The sequence below is a fragment of the Schistocerca piceifrons genome, chromosome 3 (assembly GCF_021461385.2).
Source record: "Schistocerca piceifrons isolate TAMUIC-IGC-003096 chromosome 3, iqSchPice1.1, whole genome shotgun sequence".
Lineage (NCBI taxonomy): Eukaryota > Metazoa > Arthropoda > Insecta > Orthoptera > Acrididae > Schistocerca > Schistocerca piceifrons.
Window position 1 is genome coordinate 602,936,147 of NC_060140.1, and position 13,343 is coordinate 602,949,489.

Below are 13,343 nucleotides of genomic sequence, written 5' to 3' on the forward strand. Positions count from 1 at the left end.
TGAGGTTCGCCGATGACATTGTAATTCTGTCAGACACATCAAAGGACTTGGAAGAGCAGTGGAACGGAATGGATAGTGTTTTGAAAGGAGGGTATAAGATGAACATCAACAAAAGCAAAACAAGGATAATGGAATGTAGCCGAATTAAGTCGGGTGATGCTGAGGGAATTAGATTAGGAAATGATAGACTTAAAGTAGTAAAGGAGTTTTGCTATTTAGGGATCAAAATAACTGATGATGGTCGAAGTAGAGAGGATATAAAATGTAGACTGGCAATGGGAAGGAAAGCGTTTCTGAAGAAGAGAAATTTGTTAACATCGAATATAGATTTAAGTGTCAGGAAGTCATTTCTGAAAGTATTTGTATGGAGTGTGGCCATGTATGGAAGTGAAACATGGACGATAAATAGTTTGGACAAGAAGAGAATAGAAGCTTTCGAAATGTGGTGCTACAGAAGAATGCTGAAGATTAGATAGGTAGATTACATAACTGATGAGGAGGTATCGAATAGGATTGGGGAGAAGTTTGTGGCAAAACTTGACTAGAAGAAGTGATCGGTTGGTAGGACATGTTCTGAGGCATCAAGGGAGCCAAGGATTAGTACTGGAGGGCAGCGTGGAAGGTAAAAATCGTAGAGAGAAACTAAGAGATGAATACACTAAGCAGATTCAGAAGGATGTAGGTTGCAATAGGTACTGGGAGATGAAGAAGCGTGCACAGGATAGAGTAGCGTGGAGAGCTGCATCAAACCAGTCTCAGGACTGAAGACCACAACAACAACAACAACAACAACAACAACATGGTGGTGTTGTGGCCTGAGAGGTACCACACACTATAGGACATGTGGTATATACGTGCTCACGCAGTGCAGTGATTTTGAGGCAAAAAATAAAAACCATTTTCTGCTTTATTAAGTTTTACGCAAGTTCGATGCAAGACAAATTATCTATCCACAGCAGTTTCCGAGTGGACAGATATTACGACGGCGTACTGAAAAGTAATGCTCCCGGATTTTTAAGTGAAAACACTTAAAGCTTCTTCAATAAAACAAGTGCTATTAACATTCTACATCTTTGTGGTTCACGTGTACGTATTTATTGATTACCATAGTCACCCTGCTGACGAACATATTTCTCGCAACGAAATATCAGTTTGTTGATACCGACAGTGTAGAATGTTTGAGTTTGTTGGCGGGGCCGTAGTCTTACCTCTGCTTCCACCGCTTCTTCAGTGTCAAAGTGAAGTCATCGAAGGTGTTATAATTAAGTTCTGGAAACATGTGAATAACAGATGGAGTCAAGTCGCGCGTGTGTGGAGGATGATCGATGACAATGAACTCAAGACGTCGGATTGCTTCCAGATGTCGCAGCGCTCGTGTGTAGTCTGCCATTGCCATGCTGAAAAAGAGGGTTTTCCATGTGTGGATGAACACTACGAATTCGAAACTCGATTACAGCACTCTGTTTCTCACGCACCGACGTAGTGGCGTTACACACTGCCATTGTTACACGTTACGATTCGGTGCTCTCTAGCGGCGGACAATTGTAAACTGCGTCAGCGGAGCGGAAAGTCTGCCGAATAATATGTGTGGCATGTAATCCTTCAACCGATATTGAGAAAGGAATAAAAAATTCGGAGGCACTTCTGTTCAGTATGCCATCGTACATATGAACCCGTTTTCACTCTTTCCAATACAAGTGTGACTGAGACGGTGTGCACGAACCTTTGAAAACCATAGTTATGCTAGCTATTGTGACCAACTCGTCGACATCTGCCAGAGAAAACTAAGAGTCCGTCGTCTTCGTATCTGAGAAAGAATAGGGGTTAAGATTTTAGACGTTTACGCGCTTGTACTAGGAAGACGGGAGGTGGTGTTGGAACGGGTGTGGATGAGGTTCGTCCTCAGCTCCCAGACATGTATACCAACGTGTAAAAGTAATGAACGGGATATCAGCAGCAAAATACCCGTGATAAGGTTTTGGATACGAGCCAACGTAGGAAATGATCTTGCCAGTCTCCAGAATTCAGCATGATTCAGTTCTTACGAGGTACAAATATTACGAACTTCACATCGAAAACACGCATTGCTTTGAACCTGCATGGAGTTTATGGCTGACTAACATATGTAATCGGTGATGATGTTACAAAAATTGATAAAAGAAAGTGAAGCATAAAGTTAGACCCCACAACCTCAAATTACTGTTATGTACGCTTTACGCTGCGCCAACCGCTTCCCGAAAACCACGCTGGCATTAATGACTGACACTTTGCCCGACTCATGCCTAAAATGTTACTTTTCCTAAACGCGTGGCCATTTGGACCTTCTGCTCCTGTTGTAACACTACGCTCGGGCGCACGATACTCTTTAAAGTCTGTACTATGGTAAGTTGACGGGCTTCACCTTATAAGAAAGGATTTTGGTATATATGTTGACCGCGTGTACCTGAATGGAGGCAAAATCAGACTTACACCCACTCAATAACAACAATGATACGTCAAGCAAGTCTGAAGTGCAACTACATGTTAGGACGGACATGAAACAACACAGCAGATGCTACCAATTGTTAATAATACGGTCGCCAGCCTAATTAGGCATTAACTGAGTTTCTTCCCTGTACAAGTTGATGTACGTGCATGCAAAACAACACGTAATAACACTACGTAATATGGTAAATTTTAGAACCAGAAAATCTACTGAACTAATAATTTCACTTTCTGTACTAATATGGACAAGCCATAAATTCACAACATTACACTATAATGTTTACTACAAACTTCGTACTGTCTATTGATCTGATTAAATTCGGGCATAGGTTACCCTAAAAATAGCACTTTCGAAACACACATACAATGTCAATTTTGAAAAGGGTAAAACACTGATAAATTTAGGTTTTATATTGACTTTAACTTTGCTGGTCAAATCAGTTCAGTACACTTCAAAATTGAAACGAATAGAAAAAAAGGGGGGGAGGAGACCCTGAAACTGTTATGATCACTGTATTGAAAATTTTGATTGTTGGAAGCATTAAGCATTCAAGATTTCCAATATATGAGTTACTACTCTTTTAGTCTTATTTCCTGCTCATTTAACTACCATTATTTTTGTCTCAAATTAATTAAACTTCACTACTAAACCAATTTCAACATTGTCTTCCAACTTTGTCAGACCTATGTTATTTACTTATATATTCATTAACAACAAAGTTCTTTAGACATCATTCTAACATAGATAGGTCTGCAGGTAATTATTATTAACATAAACTTAAAACTTCATCTCGGGACACTCGGATTGCACAACATGTGGAAAGGACCCTGTCTAGGTTAGTTGTGAGGATAATTAAATGATAGGACAGTTCTGGTAAAATTTAAGTTGTTATTGAACAGTATGGAACAAAAGTAACACTGGTCCACACGAATACAGTACTAAAAGTTTCAACCTGTTCGTATCGATGCGGCGGTCGGCAGGCGGCGAGATGGCGAGGCACAGAGCACACATACAATCACAGCAATGGCTCTTGATGTATCGGCACTTTGCTTCTTCTTAGCGTCGCAATACTTTTCCGTTTAGTGCCTATGGAATATTGCCATGCTGTATAGGCGTCGAATACGGCACATCCGAGGCTCAACGAAATCACGTTTTCCAGGAGAGCCTCCTCGATCCAGAACGTGTTTCTCAGACCGATGCCCAACTCCGACTACTACTGCTGAGCCCGTTATGCCGTGCAGCGCCCGTGTGCATTTTCCCGCGCTCGCCTGCCATCCACCTTTTACCGCTCCCCTACAGACAGGGTATTCACCAGAGGTTTTGCATTCTACATGTCCTAATACATTGCCTACGTATGGACCAGACGCACAATTACAAAATTAACATCTTACAATAGTTTCAACGTTTCTTACATTTCAATTCTGTTATAATATTGCTTGAAATTTGACATAAACATTAATATTCACATCGAAAATTGTTTATAGTTTTCTTAACACAATGACATGAAAAGAAAAAGGAATGAAATCAGAATATCGATTACACTAATTTATCGAAAATCAGAAGAAAAAATTATTATATGTACAATAGTATAACGTTGATGTTGTTACACTGTCACTTCCACTTCTGGCCAAGGTCCACATATACCATAAATTAGGACGAAATTGGCGATCGCCTTATTACTCGCATATGTTACCACCGAGGCGAATAGATTACGTCCCGTTATTGTCAGACGGGAGAGGAAGCTTTCTCTGGCAGAAACGTGCTAGCCTCTTCAACTGCTTGTCTGCGACAAAATTTACAGGCTAGAAGCGGACGTAAATAAAGGCGCCAGTTTCGTGAGCGGTGGCCGGCTCCGCAGTGGGGTAACCGCCGAGCGGTGGGCAGCCGTGACTGTCGGCGCGAGGCGTGCGGCGAACCGCAGACGGCCGCCGGCGGCCGGTGAGAGCTGTACGGCGCGCCACGTCGTGTCGCGATCCTTCCCGTGCCTGCGCGGGGCGCCGGCGTCGCGCATTGTAGCTGAAGCGCGCGGCGACCTGCGTCGCTCACAGCCGTGCTGACCAGCCCGCGAGGCCAGGGGAAAGCACACGAGGCGCCGATTTGCCTCCGGCGCCTGTCTGCTGAAGCTCCGAGCGCTTTGGCTACAAAGACACGCTCTGATAAGCTGCGCAGCTTATCGCGTGTGATGTCGCACTCGTACAGCGAACCGCTCTGTATCAACTTGTGGCGACGCAGTTCCTTTCATTCATACGTCGTATCTGTAAATCCCATCACGAATGAAAAGCTTTAATAATGTACACTACTGGCCATTAAAATTGCTACACCAAGAAGACATGCAGATGGTAAACGGATATTCATTGGACAAATATATTATACTAGAACTGACATGTGATTACATTTTCATGCAATTTGGGTGTAAAGATCCTGAGAAATCAGTACCCAGAACAACCACCACCACGCCCTAGATACGCCTGGGCACTGAGTCAAACAGAGCTTGGATGGCGTATATAGGTACAGCTGGCCATGCATCTTCAACACGATACCACAGTTCATCAAGAGTAGTGACTGGCGTATTGTGACGAGCCAGTTGCTCGGCCACCATTGACCAGACGTTTACAATTGGTGAGAGATCTGAAGAATGTGCTGGCCAGGGCATCAGTCGAACATTTTCTGTATCCAGAAAGGCCCGTAGAGGACCTGCAACATGCGGTCGTGCATTATCTTGCTGAAATGTAGGGTTTCACAGGGATCGAATGAAGGGTAGAGCCACGGGTCGTAACGCATCTGAAATGTAACGTCCACTGTTCAAAGAGCCGTCAATGCGAACAAGAGGTGACCGAGACGTGTAACCAATGGCACCCCATACCATCACGCCGGGTGATACGCCAGTATGGCGATGACGAATACACGCTTCCAATGTGCGTTCACCGCGATGTCGCCAAACACGGAAGCGACCATCATGATGCTGTAAACAGAACCTGGATTCATCCGAAAAAACGACGTTTTGCCATTCGTGCACCCAGATTCGTCGTTGAGTACACCATCGCAGGCGCTCCTGTCTGTGATGCAGCGTCAAGGGTAACCGCAGCCACGGTCTCCGAATTGATAGTCCATGCTGCTGAAAACGTCGTCGAACTGTTCGTGCAGATGGTTGTTGTCTTGCAAACGTCCCCATCTGTTGACTCAGGGATCGAGACGTGTCTGCACGATCCGTTACAGCCATGCGGATAAGATGCCTGTCACCTCGACTGCTAGTGATACGAGGCCATTGGGATCAAGCACGGCGTTCCTTATTACCCTCCTGAACCCACCGATTCCATATTCTGCTAACAGTCGTTGGATCTCGACCAACGCGAGCAGCAATGTCGCGAAACTATAAACAGCAATCGCAATTGGCTACAATCCGACCTTTATCAAAGTCGGAAACGTTATGGTACGCATTTTGCCTCCTTACACGAGGCATCACAACAACGTTTCACCAGGCAACGCCTGTCAACTGCTGTTTGTGTATGAGAAATCGATTGGAAACGTTTACTCATGTCAGCACGTTGTAGGCGTCGCCACTGGCGCCAACCTTGTGTGAATGCTCTGAAAAGCTAATCATTTGCATACCACAGCATCGTCTTCCTGTCGGTTAAATTTCGCCGCGTCTGTAGCATGACATCTTCATGGTGTAGCAATTTTAATGGCCACTAGCGTAAAACATTACGAAGTTCAATATGGTTCAAACGGCTCTAAGCACTATGGGACTTAGCATCTGAGGTCATCAGACCCCTAGACTTAGAAATACTTAAACCTAACTAACCTAAGGACATCACACACATCCATGCCCGAGGCAGGATTCGAACCTGCGGCGATAGCGGCAGCGCGGTTCCGAACTGAAGCGCCTAGAAACCGCTGGGCCACAGCGGCCGGCACTACGAAGTACCCGGACCCGTAGTCGTAATGCGGGAAAAGAGCGTTTTACCTGACATCTAAAGGAGCATGATCATTCGTTCAGAATCTTGGTTGCGAAATAATCTAATGTTAATGACGCGTTTCACCCTTTGTGTAAACGTAGCTGGATACCTAACCAATCCGTCATAAAGCCATATAAAATGGAAAACAGACGCAACAGTACCTGGATACGTTTTTATGACGGATGGGTTACATATCCAGTTATTGTTACATCCACTTTCCATTTTATCTGGCTTTATGACGGATGGGTTACGTATCTAGCTACTTTTACACGATATGATGATACTAAACGCGTCAATGATATTAAATAATTTAGCAACCAAGACTGTGCGAGGTGCTGGGGTGGAGAAGAGTTTGTACCTCTTGAATTCAGACGGATCTTGCATGAGAACGAGACATGCCCTCGACCCCCTCCTTATGCACCAGCTAATTAATTATGCGCACAAAGGTAACGGAAGGAAATGATGGTGGACCCTGCTAGTTGGTAAAATAAGGAGTGCACACTCACAATAATTTAATAAAAATCGTAATCCACTCAAAAAAGAGAACTTTATCATAATAATTAACAGGAAATGGGATTCTGCCTATATCTACGAAATGATAATCGGATGAAATATCACAATGAGATTTATTATATATCAGAACATAAATGCAGTAGGTTAAGGTATAGGTATACTGAAATATTATGAGAATAAGAGCTGGCTCGAGAATAAGGGGCTCCTACTCTCTGTCATGCAATAGATTGACGATAATTACTGGAGGTCCTGATGAATCAAATATTAATCTCCCGACTATATAGCAGTATTGCAATTAGTAGTGAGAGCTCAAATGGGATCACATGGAGAAACAAGGAAGGTGGGCTTGTAGCAAAGTCAACGCGCGTGCTGCTGAGGGATTCAATATAAAATTGATAAGGTCCTACAATGCCAGAGCTGCAAAATACTGTACCAGTACTGAAATCTGCAGCACGTCTTCGGTAGGCAGCGTCCTGATGATTTAGGCGCCGACTTCTGCCGTGCAGCAACTCTGTGTCAACCCCTGGCCGCGAAGGCTGTCCGAGAATTCTAAGTTCTTCCGAAAACGATCGACTAAGTTGCAAGACCGTCCGACTCAGAGGAAATCAGATCCCGAAACCTCTGCCCGCGCAACGCAAGAGCGAAGCCAACATTGCTCTACTGCCTACACTCCTCGAAAACCGCGTATCATCATTCAGTGCTGATTCCAAAATACCCCCACATTGTCTCTCAACATCATTCACGCCAATAGCCACCGGTCCATCCAATTTCGAGCAGGGCTTTATGACGTCAACTAGCCTCAGTTTAAGTTGACCAATCATGCCTCTACTGTTCAGCTGAGGACACTGAACTTGCCGTTTGACCGGCTACAAAAACAATCAGCCTAGACGACCGGCCATCCGGTGCCAGACAGTCTCACCTAGCAGTTCACAGTCCACAAGTATACTCAGAATCAAGAGGAGATGCAGTCAGTTGGTGCCAGGAATCTTCGTTCCGGACGCGCCGGAACGGTAAACACACAAACTGCGTCGACGCTCAAACGTCTCACAGGTCCTTTCGCCCTGCATACAATAGGCAAAACTCGACTGTCGTCAGTCGTTCCGCCAGGCGTTTAAGCCTGTTGTACGAACAAAAATGTTCAAATGTGTGTGAAACCTTATGGGACTTAACTGCTAAGGTCATCAGTCCCCAAGCTTACACACTACTTAACCTGAAGTATACTAAGGACAGCCGGCCGGGGTGGCCGAGCGGTTCTAGGCGTTACAGTCTGGAACCGCGCGACCGCTACGGTCGCAGGTTCGAATCCTGCCTCGGGCATGGATGTGCGTGATGTCCTTAGGTTAGTTAGGTTTAAGTAGTTCTAAGTTCTAGGGGACTGATGACCTCCAGAGTTAAGTCCCATAGTGCTCAGAGCCATTTGAACCATTTTTTATCCTAAGGACAAACACATACACCCATGCCCGAGGGAGGACTCGAACCTCCGCCGGAACCAGCCGCCCAGTCCATGACTGCAGTGCCCAAGACCGCTCGGCTAATCCCGCGCAGCTATTGTACGAACCCCACAGAATTCAGGGAAGTGCAGCCCCCAACCGGAAATGTAGTGTGCCGCGTCCTCCGATGCTCGCCCTGCACAGGCCACCCAGGGAAGTAAAACCACATGTTTATGAATCAAGTGAAAAGTATTTTTTGAGCTCTCAGTACAAATACTGTCATTACAATAACCTTATTCGGTCTGTTACTACCGTGCAATGACATAAAACAATTGATGAAAATGAGAGGATACATGCAAAAGAGGGCATGGAACCTCTCAAATGTTTTTATTTTGGAATAATTCGTAACTGGTTGCTGTAGTACCCTGCCACAATGGAATGGAATAATTTTTACATGATCATTACCTCTCGAGGTAAGGCTGGATGCATTTCCGAAACGACAGTGGTTGAAGAATACTGTGGCAACTGTGGTGCACTGCGGGCATTAGATCACTGGGGTGAACGGCGGCTGCGGAAATGTGTATGGAGGAACAGACACGCAAATGTTGAGCAGGTGGTCGCCCAGATGTAGTAACGGGCTACCAACACTGTCTCCTCAACACCTGTGTATGAATTTCCATAGCAGGTGCCTGATTTATGCACCCATGCTGAATGCTGTTCGTCGGCGACGAAGGTTGGAATTTGTACGCCAATATCGCAACTGGAAACCCACTGAGTGGCAACAGGTGACCTTTTCAGATGAATCACGTTTTATGCTCCATCGTAGAGATGGCTGTTGGCATGTGCAGCCCTGCATCAATCATCACAAAGGTCCAGGGCGGAGGAAAAAAATGGTTCAAATGGCTCTAAGCACTACGGGACTTAACATCTGAGGTCATCAGTCCCCTAGAATTTAGAACTACTTAAACCTAACACATCCATGCCCGAGGCAGGATTCGAACCTGCGACCGTAGCGGTCGCGCTGTTCCAGACTGAAGCGCCTAGAACCGCTCGACCACTGTGGCCGGCCCAGGCCGGAGGAGGGAGCGCTATGATCTGGGCAATGTTTTCATAGCATTCCCTGGGTGATCTCGTTATTTTGGAAAGCACAGTCGATCAACACATCTATCCTTGGAGACCATGTACCCTGCTACACTCAGTGTGTATTTCCTCGTTACGACGACGTCTGCCAGGACAATGCAACGTGAGACATAACTCGCAGTGTTCGTGCGACTTTCGAAGAGCACCAGGATAAGTTTACCATACTCCCAGGCCATCAAACTTTCCGGGTTTAAACCCAATCGGGAATCCGTGGGACCACTTCGATCGGGCTTTTAGCGCCATGGATCCTCAATCGGGAAGCCTAACGCAGCTGGCCACGGTTCTGGAGTTGATACCTACCAAGATCTCATTGACACTGTTCCTGCACGTCCGCACCCGGGGCAAAAGATGGCTATATAGCCCTTTGGCGGACGACTGGATCGTGAAGAAGTGTTTAGAAATTACACCTATCAGCAGTATTAGCAAGTAATTATCATTAATCTACTACAGTCGAGCTTAACAGGAGTGTTTAATTATTTTGCATATAGCTGCATCACTGAAATTAATTTCACGATTCTTACAAATTAATATGTACGCCACAAAATTAGTCTACTGACTTCTCCCTCACCACCAGAAACTATGCTGGAATGTTCTCAGATGACGTTGTTGAATTACACTCATGATCATAAATTAAGGATACTGCTGATACATGGTGAAACAACGCTCTGGTGGGCGGTTTGCGTGTTTAAATAACCTCGTGGTATGACGATGCGGTGCATTTGTCTTGCAGTCGTCACATGGTGGCGCTGGCAGCAGTCCACATACGCAGATGTGTGTTGGTGCATGTCAGAGTATGGTGCAGCGAGTAAGTGTGCAGACGTTTTCAGACGTGTTAATGGTGACTGTGTGTTAAAAATGGCTCAATGAACACATATTGATGACGTTATGAGGGGTACAATACTAGGGCGACTGGAGGCTGGTCAAACACAGCAGGTCGTAGCACAGACCCTCCGTGTGCCACAAAGTATGGTCTCAATATTATGGCAACGATTCCAGCAGACAGGAGACGTGTCCAGGCGCTACAGTACGGGACGTCCACAATGTACAACATTACAAGAAGACCGATATCTGACCATCAGTGCCCGCAGACGGCCACGCAAAACTGCAGCTAGCCTTGCTCGGGGCCTTACCGGAGCCACTGGAACAGTTGTCTCGAGACACAAAGTCTACAGAAGACTGAACTGACATGGTTTATTCGCCCGGAGACGTGCAAGGTGCATTCCCCTGACCCCTGGTCACAGGAGAGCCCATAAAGCCTGGTGTCAAGAACACAGTACATTGTCATTGGAACAGTGGTCCCAGGTTATGTTCACGGACGAGTCCAAGTATAGTCTGAACAGTGATTCTCACTGGGTTTTCATCTGGAGTGAACCACGAACCAGATACCAACCCCTTAATGTCCTTGAAAGGGACTTGTATGGTGGTCGTGGTTTGGTGGTGTGGGATGGGATTATGATTGGTACACGTACACCCCTGCATGTCTTTGACAGAGGAACTTTAACAGGTCAGGTGTATCGGGACGTCATTTTGCACCAGTATGTCCGCCTTTTCAGGGGTGCAGAGGGTCCTACGTTCCTCCTGATGGATGATAACGCACGACCCCACCGAGCTGCCACGATGGAGGTGTACCTTGAAACAGAAGATACCAGGCGAATGGTGTAGCCTCCTGTTCTCCAGACATAAACCCCATCGAGCACGTCTGGGATGCCCTCGGTCGACGTACCACTGCACGTGCTCAAACCCCTAAGACACTTCAGGAGCTCCGACAGACACTGGTGCAAGAATGGGAGGCTATACCCCAGCAGCTGCTCGTCCACCTGATCCAGAGTATGCCCACCCGTTGTGCGGCTTGTGTACGTGTGTTTGGTGATCATATCCCATATTGATGTCGGGGTACATGCGCAGGAAACAGTGGCGTTTTGTAGCACATGTGTTTCGGGACGGTTTTCTTAACTTGTCACCAATACCGTGCAATTACTGATCTGTGTCGTGTGTGTTCCCTATGTGCCTATGCTATTAGCGCCTGTTTTGTGTAGTGCCACGTTGTGTGGCACCACATTCTGCAATTATCCTTAATTTATGATCACGAATGTACTTGGTGAACAGTCTGTTTTTCAGCGCCACATTCACGACTTGAAAAAGTTACGTTCTTCCACTTCTACAGAAACTCGGCACACTTGCTGGTGTTGGTCCTTATTTGTCATGAACCGGGCAAATCTTGCATGTCAGTTCAAAGATAGATGGCTTGTTCGATATGCACGCCATGTTAAGTCTTTCCATCGTAAAAATAATCGGCCTTAGTGAAAGTCGTCGTCAACTAACACTCTTGCAGCTTCCAGGGGTGGACGACGAGAGCGAGGCCTTCCTTCACTAATGGTTGTAATATTTTTGTGGAGAGGAAGTTTAGGATTTTTCTGTAGTTTCTTTGTACTCCCGTACTGTGCACTTTCCTGCCGCAGAAGTGGAGGTGGTATTTGGCTAAATATGGGTAGGCAGAAAGTAGGTGCAGGTCTGATTGTACCAGCTGTAAGATGCATGGTTTGGTTGAGCTGTGCGTCAACGAATCTCGTGTATATACCGTTCTTCTAAGCTGGGTAGCAATACTCCGCAACAGGGCAGACCAATCCCAGAGTTGAAGTACGGTATGCCATGTATCCCCATGGTCTGCCATAGAGTTCCAGGAGACTGTAATTTCGATTTTCGATTTTGGTGGCTGTTCTTAATGGACGTTGTTCGGAACTGGGCGTTGTATTAAGCGTGAGCACTAGATATTTCTGGTTTCTATTATGTCTGAGTTGTATTCCTTCAAAGTAGACTGTGAGCTCCTTGTTTGCCAACTTGTTGTTCAGGGGAAACGTTGAGACTTCTGTCTTAGCGGCACTTCACTGCGGCCTCCACCTGCCGAAATACCTGTCAATAATTGATAAATCATTGGTCAATACAGAGTCGGTAACTTCAAGATCTCTACGTCTCATTGCGACTGCTCAGTTACCAGCATACCCGAACATTTCCTGGTGTGATTTGAACCATACCTGATATGTACAAACTGAACAGGAGAGGGGTTGCTTCGTCTGTGAACCCATGTTGTTGCCCATTCGTTCTTGGAAACATTTGTTTGAGCTTTTGATTGATGATATTGCCGATATTTGGGCTTGGGGTGACTTGTAGAAGTTTCAGTATGACGTCTTGCTTCCAGGCGGCATCATATGCAACTTTGGAAAGAAAGCTGATGCTTTCTAGCTACGCTGTGCGGCTCCTTACTGTCAACTACACAGTGATCAATATTTACATGAATATAATACTATTTAAAAACAATAAGAACACCAACAATGACACTATTTAAGGGTTAAAGGTTACAAATTCTGTAACAATGGCTGCTTTATGTTTTACATTACTGATGCGTATTTTCAATGCGAGACTGCTCATCATTCGTAATTTATAGTTAAGACGATATGTCTTCAAATTATTGTGGACTTTTTTTTTAAAGTTTCTCAGAGTCTTGCCTTACGTCACCGAGAGAGATGGCGCAGTAGTTAACACAAGACACCGGACCTGCATTCCAGATGACGGAGTTTCAAACCGTCGTGCAGTCATCCGCACTTCCGGTCGATTCCCTAAAGAGCTTATGGGAATTGCCGCGACGTTCGCTTTGAAAATTAAGGGGTCGATATCTTCCTCCAGCCTTTTGTAATTCGAGCTTCAGTTCCTTGACGACATCATCGTTGACGGGATTTTGTACGCTATTCTTTCTCCCTTCCTTTTATCGTATATCTGCAGGCTGCCTTTTGAAGACCTTCAAAGCAATATAAAGCACTCTAA

At 45.5% G+C, this 13,343-nt stretch overlaps 1 protein-coding gene across 1 annotated transcript in view; it reads left to right on the top strand.

The window, feature by feature from the left end:
* Positions 1–13,343, top strand: part of LOC124788882 (dual oxidase maturation factor 2-like) — a 695,079-nt gene that overhangs the window by 279,318 nt on the left and 402,418 nt on the right. The gene's annotated exons all lie outside the window — the stretch shown is intronic.